Raw genomic sequence first — 13,864 nt, forward strand, 5'->3', positions numbered from 1 at the left:
AAAGAGTATGCACAGTTTGATAGCCCTTTGGGCATAGTTCCAAATTGCTTTCTGGAATGGTTGGAGCAGTTTATAACTCCACCAACAATGTATTAATGTCCCAGTTTTCCCACATCCCCTCCAACATTCATCGTTATTTTTTCCTGTCATCTCAGTCAATCTGAGATGTGTGTAGTGGTACCTCAGGGTTGTCTTAATTTGTGTTTTTCTAATCAATAGTGATTTAGAGCATTTTTTCATATGACTATAAATGGTTTTAATTTCTTTGTCTGGAAATTGTCTGTTCATACTCTAAGTAGTTTTAATTTGCATTTGAATCAGTTCTTTATATATTTTAGAAATGAAGTAACTTTTCTAAAATATATAGAGAATTGACTCAAATTTATAAGAATGCAAGCCATTCCCTAATTGATAAATAAAGGATACTTTGTACTCTCTTGGGGGTGAGGTGGACACAATCAAGGGCTGGCCAAGGGTAATTTTGTTGTCTTTGACTACCAGGAGGGCAGTGGCAGCTGCTGTCCAAAGGCAGGAGAGTCAATCTAGCACAGCTGGATCTAATTGCTAAGAGAAACAGGCCACAGGTCTTTAGTCAAGACGTAGTGTCTGAACAAGGACCCTACTGGCCTGGCCCCATCTTTCATCCACAAAAATAAAATAAAAAATAGTTTGTCTAGCTTAGGGAGTGCAAGAGCAGGGGCTGAAGTAAGCTTGGACTTAGGATGTTAAAGGCTTTTTCCTATTGCTGTCCCCAAACAAAAGGTTCAGAGTCATAGGGAGTCTTTGCAAGGAGACAAAAATTGGTAATTCATATTCTACAGAAATCTGCCTTCCCTAGGAAAGCTCTGAATTGCCTTTTCAAGATAGGAGTAGGATATTCAAGAATGGCTTATTTATGCTCAGGACTTAGGGATTGAGAAGAAAGGGTAAGAATATGACCAAGATATAAAACACCTTGGGTGGCAATTTTAGCCTTTGTAAGTGAAATCTTATACCCTTGGGAGCCCCAAAAGTTCAGGGTGCTAGTACTAGTTTTTATGGAAAATTCCCAAGAGGAACTACAAATAAGAAGGTCTCTAAGATCTTTACTTAAGGCTTGGCCAAATAAGTAGGGGCCATCTCTGAACTCTTGGAGCAGCACCGTCCAGGTAAATTGTTGGTATTGTGGGTTCCTCGGGGATGTATATCGAAAAGCAAAAATGAATTGAGTCATGGTAAAGGGGAATGCAAAAAAAAAGCATCTTTTAGATCTAAGATTGTAAACCTGCAGGTCCCTTCTGGGACCTGGGCAAAAATGGTGTAGAAACTGAGTGCAATTTGGTGAATAGGTTACCTCTGTGCTATTCACTGCTTTTAAATCCTGAACTATCTGATACTCTCCACTTGGTTTAAGTACAGGAAGTATCAGAATATTGAAGGATGATTGACAGGAGGTGAGAAGGTGTTCAAGGAACCTGTCAATAAAGGGTTGCCTCTCACTTTAAGAAATACTGATGCTGATGAGAAAACACATGGAGGTCTTTTGGTTTGACTTGAACTGGGACAGCATAAGTAGCTTTTCTGCAAAAGCAAAAACTGATCTAATTAAAAGAGATAAGGAAGGGCACTATAGCTTGCTAAAGGATAGCATAGATAATGAAGAAATATCAATACTAAACATAGATGCACCAAGTGGTATAGCATTTCAATTCCTAAAGAAGTTCAGAGAGCTGCAAGAAGAAATAGACAGCAAAAATATAATAGTGGGGAGATCTCAATCTTGTACTTTCAGAATTAGATCAATCAAACCACAACACAAATAAGAAAGAAATTAAAGAGGTAAATAGAAAAGTTAGGTATGATGGATCTTTGGAGAAAACTGAATGGAGACAGAAAGAAATATAATTTCTTCTCAGCAGTTCATGGAACCTACACAAAAACTGACCATATAAGTAAGACATAAAGACCTCAAAATTAAATGCAGAAAGGCAGAAATATTAATGCATTCTTTTTAGACCACAAGGCAATGAAAACTACATTCAACAAAAAAACAGGGGAAAACAGACCAAAACGTAATTGGAAACTAAATAATCTCATCCTAAATAATAAATGGGTGAAACAGCAAATCATAGACACAATTAATAATTTTGCCCAAGAGAATGACAACAGTGAAAGAAGCCTAATTTCTTTGGGGCACACTTCTGCCTGAAAACCCTAAGAGGACTTCTCCTTCTTGGGAAGAGTTTTAACCATGCTCAATCCTAATTTGCTCCCTAAGATTTGTACTTTTACAGAAGTTGGTATTATTGCAGTTTGCCAGTTTCATTGAGCTCAATTATAAACCTAGGTCTCTCAGTGAAACTTACCTGCAGAAAAGTTTGGGCTTCATATGCTTATTGACTCTAAAATTAATAAGAGGATTGGAATGACCAGGCTCCAGTCCCAAAGTAGATCCTAAAATTTCTCAGGGAGCATCCCACATCTCAATTGAATTACCCCCTAAATACCCCCAAAATTCAATTTAAAAATAGAACTTTTTTTCAAATCCCCCTTTCACAGAGGTTTTCATTTGCATGGACTCTTTCCCCATTACCTGTGGAAAGAACCTTCTGCTAGTGAAAATGAAAATTAGAAAGATGTAGCCTTAACAACAGATAAATAAACATAAAACACATAAACTTACCCAGATAAATTTTAATTACTGGTAAAAGGGAGACTCAAATCACAGCTAGAGTTCTAACAACAAATTCTTCATGTGGAGATTTTTCACATGGGTCCAAGATATATAGGGGAGTTTTTGTTAAGAATGTAGGGTGGAAGACTCTGATCTCTTCATGGTTGCGATCACTGGAGCATTTAAAAACATTTGAGAGTTATAATTTATGGGTCATTTTGTCATTTTATTAATAATGCCAGCATTTAATAAAAGGCTGGTCATCTGGCGGTCTGGAACCTGCATAATAGTTCCCTAACACAAGAAAGTGCTGGAAGGAATTGCTAATCCAAATGTCATGGCTGAAAAGTCCCTGATCAGAATTGGAAATGTCTGCCCTGTCACTTCCACGATGTATCATCTTAAGCAAGTCTCTTTCCTTGCTCACTTTACCTTTCTAGGAAACAAGTATGAGCAGACAAAATAATCTCTCTTCATTCAATCCACTTTTAATCTTTGACCAAGATTGGCAGACTTCTGGGGGTGGGTATAGTGGTTAAAGAACTGTTGTATTTAGAATCGAAGGTCCTAGATTCACATCTATACTATACTACTTACTAATTGTTTGACCCCTGATGAGTCCCTTTCCAATTCTGGGCCTCAGTTTCACATTATGTAAAATAAGATAAATGCAGACTCTGCTACTTCTTATCTGTGTGATCTTGGACAAGTCCCTATCTGAGCCTTCTTTTCCTCCCCTGTAAAATGAGAAGTTTGCATTAGATTAGGTTCTGGGACCTTTCTAGCTCTCAGTCCCATGATGATGTCAGTAAGGAACATAATTTCCATTCGAAAAAGATCCTGTTTCTCTAAGTTATCATATACATGATATGCAAGGAGGATCCAGAACTGCTCTAACATGTGCCATGTTAAGCTGTAGAAAAAAATAAAACAAAACAAAACTAAGCAATTGTGATGGCATTCAACAGTGAAGCAGATAAGGCATGTAACATCATTCACAAAATACTGGAATATTAAAGGTGTATTCTGTTGTTCAATTGTTTTTCAGTTCTGTTCAGATGTTTGTACACAGTCCAAAAAGGTAGCAATAGTGGATATCAAGGGGCCATTTTTCACTTAACTCCTACATACAATGTATTTGAGGTTCAGCACCAAATGATGACGTGGGCCCCAAATGTTGAAGTTTGGTCATGTGATTAATTCACACTAGCCATTCTCTTTGGCAAAAGGCAGGTTTATTTATGAGAAGAGGTTATAGACAAAATGAAGATACAGTGGACACCAGGAATGGTAAATATGAAGTAGATTTGGGAGAGCATATAGTTAGACAGGAAAGTGGTTTTAACATTAACAATGGGAAAGACATGTTCCGTAGGGGAACTCACAATTAACCAGGAGAAACAAAATACACCATAAGGTTGGAGTACTCCACTGGATTAGCAGGCTAAATCTATAGAGGAGTTTAGCACCCTAAAAGAATTAGAAGAAAGACACCATAACGCATGGTGGGGGATGAGAGGAAAGACACTATAAGGCATAAGGGAGGGTGAGGAGAAACACACTAGGAGGTAGAATGCTTTGAGGGACCAATCCAAAAAGGATTCAGCAAAGATACCATGGACTTTAAGCAGATTAGAAGGGAAATTAACCACAGGGGTTGACATAACTTGGATTTCTGACTAAACACAGCAAGATGAAGCTACCCAAGACCTCTGCTGAGGATGGGACTATAAGGATGAATTGATCTCCATCAGTGCCCTTTCCTGCTTGCCTCAGAGAATAATCTTATCAGTATTTCAGGCTTTCTCTGCCAACCTCACCCAGATACCCAGGACCTCATTACATATACTTTGACCAATAAATTATTCAATAAAATAAATTAGGCACCTACAATGAGCCAGGTACTCCATTAGCACTGGGCCTTAAAAAAATAAAAGTTAGGCAATCAAGGAGTTTACAATCCAATGGAGAAGACAACATGCAAATAAATATATACATGGCAAGCTATGTACAGGATAAGAGGAAATAGAAGGTGTAATGTCCAGACTAGCTCTCTGGAGGACTTTGGGATCAACCCGAGTCCTTGGTCTTAGTGGAGTGAAGGAGGCAGGAGGGTCACCAAGAGGTTGGTCAAAGATGGAGTCCGGAGTCTGGAATCTGGAGTCTGACATCTTCTCTTGTGTCTGTGTCTGAGACTCCCTTACTTCAGTACAATTACATCACTACAACACACTGAGCATGTGCAATGATTACATCACCATATCACATTAAGTATATGTTTAGAGAACCATTATCTCACACTGAGTAAGTGCTTAATTATAAGTACTTTGCTGTCCTTGATTCAAGTACACCTTTTCAGAATTCCAGCCCTCTACAGGAAGGCACTGGAATTAAGAAAAATTGGGGAGGGAAGGCTTCTTTTAGAGAGTGGGATTTTAATTAGGACCTGAGGAAAGTCAGGGAAGTCAGTAATTGTAGTAGAGGAAAAAGAGTATTTCAGGCATGGAGGGCAACTAAGTGACACATACACTTCTCAGAAATCAAATTTAGTCAGCATATACCACAGGAATCACTTGGCAAAAGGCACATACAAAATTTTTAGGCCATACGAAATTTTTAAGCTCCATTCTCACCCTCATTCCCCTAAAAAATATCAAAGCTATAAAGAATTGGGTGGAACCTTAAAGAACATCTATTCCAATTATCCTCATTTTATAGATGAATAAAAAGTCCAGAGAGGATAGCGAATCAACTACCCAAAGTCATACAGGCAAAGTTGGACCTTGAAATCATGTCCACTGACCCCAAAGCCATCACCTCTTCTGTGGTAAGAACACTACTCAGAGAGGTGGAGAGTTTGGTCAAACCTTTTTCTAGCTCATCAATTGGTTGGTCAGTAAGCGCTAATGAGATGCCTTCTATTTTCAAAGCAGTTACTGTAGCTATAATAGTTGAAAAAGAACAATCTTGCCTGCAAGGAGTTTACATTCTATTGAAAGGATTCAGGTTTATGGATAAATAAATACAGAATATATATGCTAAGTATTTTTTTTTTTGAGAAATATGGAGGTAAGCTCTAACATGAGAAGAAAATAAAGGATCTGGACTTTAACAGCTGGCTGCATTTGAGATGATTATTACTCTGAACTGAAACTAAGGCTGCTCCCAGAAGCCCCCCAACAAACCTACTCCCAGAGAACATATTTTTAAGAAGAATATTACAGTCACAGATATGGGAAATATAATAACCCATATCTATAATTGTCAGTATGGCTAGAACATAGAATGTAAGAAGGGGAGGAATGGGGGAGTCAGGCTAGAAATGAAAAATGGATTGAGATTGTGAAGGGCTTTAAAAACTAAATAGTATTTTATTTTAGAGGCAATAGTGGCTATTGAAGTTTCTTGGGTGGGAGCTATACAAAAGAATAAATTTGGAATCGATGTCGGGATAGCTTGTTGAAAGGGAGGCTGGATGTGGGAAGTCCACCCCCTCCACTCACACCTACACACACATTAGGAGATCATTGCTATTAATTTTCATTTTTTAAATTCAATTTCATTTTATATTCAATTCCAAATTCTCTCCCTCGCCCCATTGAAGAAGAAAGAAAAATAGAGCTCATTACAAACATGTATATCCATACAAAACAAATGTCCACATTAGCCATGTTTAAAAAAAGAAAGAAAAATATACTTTTATCTTGACTCTGATTCCATCCGTTGAAAGGGATAGCATGTTTCATCACGAGTCCTTGGAATTCTGATTGGTCATTTGTTGGTGTTTTTTTTTTTCTTTAAAATAATAATAATAGTTCTCTCTGGGAGAAAGCAGGTTTCTCAGGGAGGTTTTCTGGAGGCAGCCTTAGTCTCAGTTGAAATAAATAATTACTCCAAAATTGCAGCCAGCTTGTAAAAGTTCAGATCTTTTATTGTGTCCTTCAATATAGCCCGGTTAGCTCAGAGGCTTATCTCTCTGCTTGGTTCCAAGAGCTCTTGCGGCTTTGTCCTTGGCTTCTACCTCTGCTTTCTTTGGCCTCCAGCCAGCACCAAGGTGGAAGATGCAATGAATCTCTCTGGCCTCAAAGATAGGGCTTGTGGGCTTCCTCCCAGAGTGCTCCTCTCCGACCCCAGTCAATGTTGCGGAGAAATTCTTTCAAGCTCTAAGAGCTTCCTCCATATATATGATCTCCTAAAGGTTAACTCCTCCTTCTGAAGGCAGGGCTTAAGGGAGGTGTAAATTCGGATATCTCATACTAAACCGTGTGAACTCCAATGAGTACTTAAATATTTTTTGCTTCTATGAGCGCTCTAAAGGTGTGAACACAAGCATTGTTTCCATCAGTTGTACTTAGTACCTTGTTTCAAGTTCTGGCCCAAAATATCTCCTTCTAAGATCAAATCAATCATATTGAACCAGGCTAAATTAGATAATTATTGTCTCTATCAACTCTAACGGCTTAACACTTTGTAAAGATTCCAACAGTCATTGTGTTGATCAGAGTTACTAAATTACAAAGTTGTTTACTTTTACAACATTGTTGTTACTGTACAAATTATTCTCTTAGTTCCATTCATTTCTCTGGGTATTCATTCATAAAGATCTCAGGTTTTTCTGAAACCATCTCCATCATTTCTTATAGCACAATATTATTTCATTGCAATCCTATACTGTAGGGTCAGTCATTCTCCAGCTGATGGGCATTGTCTCAGTTTCCAATTCTTTGCAACCATAAAAAGAGTTGCTGTATATGTCTGTGGACATATGGGTCCTTTTTTTTTTTTCCTATTTCTTTGTTTTCTTTGAGTGTAGATCCAGTAGTCACATATTGCTGGGTCAGAGAGTATGTACAAGCTTTTAAGACCTATGTCTTTGCTTTACAAAATGGTTGGACTAGTTCACAGCTCCATTAACGGTGCACTAATATGCCTATTTCCATCAGTGTTTGTCTTTTTCTTTTTGTCATCTTGGCCAGTCCCATGGGTCTAAGGTAAGATGATACCTCAGATTTTTTTAATTTACTTTTTTCCTAATTATTAGTGATATAGAATATTTTTCATATAACTTTTGATGGCTTTGATTTCTTCTTCTGAAAACTGTCTACTCTTATCTGTTGACCATTTATAAATTGAGGAATGATTTTATTCTTGTAAATTTGACTTAGTTCTCTACCTATATTCAAAATGAGATCTTTATCAGAGAATTTTGGTGCAAAGATTCCCCCCCCCCCTCCTCAATTTACTGCTATTCTTCTCATTTTAGCTGCATTGGTTTTGTTTGTGTGGAAAAACCTATTTTATATAATCAATATTATTCAATTGTTTTGGTTTGCTTTTACCTCCATTGCTATCGACTTGAGCCTGAACTAGAGTGGTTATGATATGAGTGGGGACAAAAGAATGTGTATGAGAGAGTGGGGAAAAGGGGTGAGATCAAGAAAACTTGCCAATTGTAGTTTTGAAAGTGAGTGAACGGGGTCTGAACTTGAGGGATCCAGGATAGCTCCAGAGTTGAGAATTTTGGTGACTAGAAAGGTGTGGTGCCCCTGAATGAGGGAATCTGCAAGGCCAATGAGCTATTTGTTGGAGATGCCAGGGGAGAGAGGGGAGAGGTGGCTGAAGGAGGGAGGGAGGAAAAGGGAAAGGAGGAGAGACAGACACAGGGGCAAAGTATTTTGATGACTGAAAAAACGTGGTACCCTCGAGTAGAGGAATCTAGAGGCCAGTGTAAACACATTCATTGAAGATGTCAGGGGGCAGAGCGAAGAGGAAGAGAGGGCCGAAAGAGGAAGAGCCACAGAGAGAACCAGAGGGAAAGAGGGGGGGAAGACAAAAAATAAAAACAGAGGCAGAGAGACAGACTGTGAGGGAGGAGGAAGAGGAGGAGAGAAAGAAAGAGGAAACGAGAGACAGAGAAGAGAAAAAGAGAGATGAGGGGAGGCAGAGCCAGAAAAGGAGAGAAGGAGTGTGAGAGAGGAAAGGGGTCTGAGCACGGACAATCAGACAGGCAGGCAGAGGCACCGCCAGACAGCGCCCCCGGAAGCATTGCTTCTTCACTACCCCCACAACTTTCATTTGGCCCTGGCACTGCAGGTGCTTGTGAAGAGGGGCTGGGCTGGCGCCCTCGAAGAAACCCTGCGCAGAGATGGTCCCCCTTCTTCCCCCCCCCCCCCAGCCCCGGAACTGGAACGGCTCGAGCCCCGCCTCCGCCAGTCCGCACCTTGCGCAGGCGCGGAAAGGAGGGGGCTGCTGCGGCTCAGTCGCCAGCGAGAGGGGCTGTGGTGCAGAGCTGCTCGCTCTCGCGCTCGGCCTCTTCCCTTTTTCCCTGGTCGCCCTGCTGGCCCGGGAAGAACCTGTGGTGGCGTCGCTGTCACAGACCGGGATCTGATGCTGCCGGCGGTCTCGGGCTGAGTGGTGAGGGAACCGGCCTTACGGGCTGGCGTGGTCGCGGGGGGTGGGGGGGGGGAGGTTTGCTCGGCTGCATCGCGGGGAGGAGGGCTGCGGGAAGGAGGTTTGCTTCGCTGGGCTGCGGGGACGAGGCCGCGAGGAGGAGGTCTGTTTGATTAAGGTGTAGAGAGGAGGGGCTCGGAAGGTCTGCTTGGCGAAGGGGGGCTGGGGGAGGAGAGGCGCGAGGAGGAGGAGGAGGAGCTCAGAGCTCTGGGGCCTGACCAGGGCTGAGCCCAGTCAGTGCCGCCTCTCCCTAGAGGCTTTGAAGGAAGCTCCACCTAGTGGCAGCTTGCGGTACTACAGAGGGAAGCTGGGCTGGGCTAGGCCATGGCTCTAAGAAGAGACCGCCAAGAGCCTGTGGAGGACCCTCCGTTGAGACCCCAGGGAGAAGAGGCGGCTCGGGGGGAAAGAGAGAAGGTTGCAGGGGGAAGGGAAGGGGAAGAGGAAGGAGGAAGGAAAGAGGAGAAGGTAGAAAGAAGCAGAGGAGGAATGGCGAAGAGGAGAAGGAGGAAGAGAAGGGGGGGAGGAGGAAGCGAAAGGGATGATGGAAGGGTCATTCCGACACCCATGCAGGCGTGTTCTGTCCCTGACGCCACGGCTCAGAGAAAGGAGAACCGTGTCCCCCCTGCCGCCTCAGAGGAGCAGCCCAGAGCAAGGCCAGGGCCAGAGGGTGACGGGAGGAAGTGCCAGGAGAGGTTCCCCATCCAGCGCTGGTCAAATAGAAGTGACGTTTCTGTTCAGGTCTCCGGGGGAGGGGGCATCATCAAGAGTATCCAGCTGGAGAACTTTATGTGTTACGGTGCATTGGGACCTGTGAAATTTGGGTCCAATGTCAACTTTGTGGCAGGATCCTGGGGCAAGAGTGCCTTGCTGACGGCTCTCATAGTTGGTCTGGGTGGAAAATCATTAGGATCATCTTTGAGACAGTTTGTAAAAGATGGAGAGACTTCAGCCATTGTCTCCATCACAATAAGGAATACCGGGGATTGCGCTTTTAAATCTGAATTGTATGGGGACTCGATAACTGTGCAGCAACGAATTAGTGTCAGTGGGACTGCAAGTTACAAACTAAAAGACCAAGGCAAAAAGCTGATCTCTTCTAAGAAAGCAGAGCTTATGGCCATTCTTGAGCATTTTAACATACAGGTAGATAATCCAGCGTTTATTTTATCTCAAGAGATGGGCAGGCAGTTATTGCAGACCAGACATGGTGGTGAGAGATACAAATTCTTTTTGAAAGTGACCCCACTTGAACAGATGAATGCCGATTACTTAAGCATTTTGGAGAAAAAAGCTAGGACTCAGAGTCAGATAGAACAAGGAGAAGAGCAGCTTCAGGAGCTAAAACGGCAGGGCATAGAGATAGAAAAGTGTTTCTGTAGTATGGTTGCCGCAAGGAAGAGAGTAGAGGATCTGAAACATGAGATGGCTTGGGCAGTAGTGACTGAATCTGAAAAACAAATTGAAGACATGAAAAAGAATATAAATGTTGGCAACCAACATACTTTCATATTAAATCAGAAATTGAGGCCTGTAAGGTTCAATTTAATGAAGCCGCCAAGAAGTTTAAAGATATTCAAGACAACCTGCAGTACTTAACCAAAGAAGCTGTTGCATTAGAGACCAAATGCACTCAGGCAAAAGAAGAGATAATTAAAAAGAGAAGGCATACAAGGAAGCTGAAGTTTTATATAATTTTTCCAACATAGATATAAAGAATTAGACAAGGCAAAACAACATTGCAAACCAAATTGAAGAACTGAAAAGAATATGGAAATAGCAAAGTTGAATAAACAGGAAAAATGTTCATGTTGAGGGAAAAGGTAAAGAACTTTAGGGATCAAGAAGATTCACTTATTCAGATGGTGATACAGCTTGAGAAAACTATAAAAAAAGACAATGAAGAACAGGCTAGACTTAGGCAAGAAATGTCAAATATGCAGCAAATGCTGAATAATGAGCAGCAACAGCTAAACCGATTAAAAGAGTGTAAAACTGATCCACTGAAGCGATTTGAACCACAGATTATAGCCCTTCTTGAAGCAGTAGACAATGCCCATAGACAGGGTCAGTTTACTTCCAAACCTGTAGGCCCACTAGGAGCTTACATTCATCTCCGGGACCCTGAATTTGCACTGGCTATTGAGTCCTGCTTAAAGGACTCCTTCTTGCCTTTTGTTGTGACAACCATAAAGATGAGCAAGTACTTCAGGGGCTTATGAAAAGGTTTTATCCACCAGGGTCTCCCCGACCACAGATCATTGTGTCAGCGTTTGAGCAGGAAGCATACGACGTCACAGACAGAGCAGCCTTTCACCCAGAGTTTCCAACAGTTCTCACAGCTTTAGAAATAGATAATGCAGTGGTGGCCAATGCTTTGATTGATATAAGGGGCATAGAGTCAGTGCTGCTTATTAAAAGTAACTCTTTAGCTCGCACGGTGATGCAGGCTCAGAAGCCCCCCAAGAACTGTACCGAAGTTTTCACTGCCGATGGTGACCAGGTGCTAGAGCGACGCTATTACTCGTGTGAAAAATTGAGACCTACTTACTTGATTGATGTGGACCTAGAAATAAGTCACTTGGAGAAAGAAATGGCAAATACAATGGCACGGTTGTCTGTGTTTCAGCAACATATATGCACGCTTAAAAATGATACCAGAAAGAACCAAGAAACTATTAATAATCATCATCTTCATTTAAAAGAGATAAAGGTTAGAGTGACACAAATCATTACACAAATAAGAGATCTTGAGAATGAAGAAAAAGAGTCAGTAGATATCTCAATAGTGGAAAAGGGGGCACAAGAAATTAAACTGCAGATGAAACAGATTGAGGAAAAGATGAAAATGCAAAAGGAAGAAATGAAGAATTTAAGAAAACAGAAAGTAGATGCTGAACAGAGACAGAAAAACATTAAGATAAACATTTGTCACATTTCAGAATTAATAGAATCTGTTAAAAAGAACTACTCCAGGTGAACTTAGAAGTGGACGCTGAAAAACGATACTTGCTACTTTCTCAAGGTAGGCTTAAACAACACCTGGATTCTCTCCAAATAAAAAAAAAGAACTGACTACGAAAGAGAAAGAACTGGAGAAAGAGATTGCTCAGGCCAAATACATCTGCCCAGAGCGAAAAGAAGTTAATAAAACTGCCTCTGCTCTTGAAAAGAAATTAGTCTGTTAAAACAGAAGATAAAATCAGAAAACAGTCGTCACAGAAGCAGAGAAGAAATAATAAGGCAGTACCAAGAAATAAAAGAAAGATACCAAATTCTAGATGTTAAAGTGAGGAATTTGAAAATTGTATTAAGTCATTGGATCAAACGTCAAAACAAAAATATGAATTATGCCAGCAATTAAAAAGAAGTTTTGCTTTACGATGCAAATCATACTTTGAAGACTTAATATCTCAGTGTTCTTATTCAGGGAAATGAGCTTTGATCATAAAAATGAATCCCTTACTGTCAGAGTTCAGCCTACACAAGGAAATAAAGCTGTTTTTGGTGACGTGCAATTTCAGTCAGAGAGTGAAATCTCTTTTTCTAACTTTTTTCTTGCTTACTTTATGGTCAGTAACAGAATCTCCCTTCAGATGCCTGGATGCATTTGATAGTTACATGGATCCAATCAGTAGAAGAATTGCCATGGACATGATCCTCAGCATTGCACATTCCCAGCAATGCCAACAGTTCATCCTGCTCACTCCACAGAACACGAACTCTCTTCCTCTAAGTCCACTAACTAAAGTATTCCGATTGCCAGATACTGGAAGGGGACAACCGGTTAGTCAAGTGGAGGAAGCCTGAAGCTGATTTGCAATTTTTGAAATTAAGTTTATTGATATTTTCTGTTTCTTAATCATCAGTGTCCTATGTGTCCCTCTTTGCCATCTCCCAAAGAGCCATCTCATGCAACAATTAGTATTTTTTAGAGGAAAAGAAGAAAAAGCCCAATTGATTGATAAATGTGCAATATTTAACACCTATGGATGTTCCACCTCCATGAAGGGCTATTTTGTGATGTCTTATCATACGCATTCATTTGATTCCCACTTGCTCTTTATAATTTTGATCTTCTTTTGTTGTGTTGTTCTTTGTGTTTGCAATGTTGCAGTTGCTGTGTAAATTAATCTTTATTAAATCACTCTGCTTGCATCACTTTGTATCAATATAGGTTTTTCCATTCTTTTGTATATTCATCACACATCATTTCTTACAGAGTAACATTCCATTACATTCATGTATCACAATTTGTTTAGGCATTCACCAATTGATGGACATATACTTTGTTTCCAGTCGTTGTCTATCATAAAAAAAAGTGTAGCTATAAGTATTTTGCAGTATATGGCTCCATTTTTTTTCTTATCTATGGCTTCCTTGGGAAATAAACTCAGTAATCAAGTCTCTCATTCACTTGATTTGCACAATTTCAGATTGCTGTACAAGATAGGTATGTATATAATTGTTCACATCTTGGATACTAAACTTTTATCAGAGAAATTTAAAAAAATTTTTCCCCTCATTTGGCCACTTCCCTTCTTATCCTAGAAACATTAATGTCCATGTAGAAACTTTTCAATTTCAAGTTTCTTCTTCAGCTGTAGACATAGTATTATCTTCCTTCAATTACTTTGCTGTATTTACCTGGAAATCTCCATGTGTCTATGCTTTACCACTCTTCTCGGTGTCAGATGCCCCAGGGGTTCCAATATCCTCCCTTCCAGGGTAAGTGGCCTTTTCAAGTAGAATATTTCTGGGTCT

At 40.5% G+C, this 13,864-nt stretch overlaps 1 pseudogene; it reads left to right on the forward strand.

Moving 5' to 3' along the window:
• The first annotated feature begins 9,133 nt into the window (after window positions 1-9,133).
• LOC111721637 lies at window positions 9,134-13,027 on the forward strand (annotated as a pseudogene).
• The last annotated feature ends 837 nt before the right edge of the window (window positions 13,028-13,864 follow it).

This window comes from Sarcophilus harrisii, chromosome X (genome assembly GCF_902635505.1).
Source record: "Sarcophilus harrisii chromosome X, mSarHar1.11, whole genome shotgun sequence".
Lineage (NCBI taxonomy): Eukaryota > Metazoa > Chordata > Mammalia > Dasyuromorphia > Dasyuridae > Sarcophilus > Sarcophilus harrisii.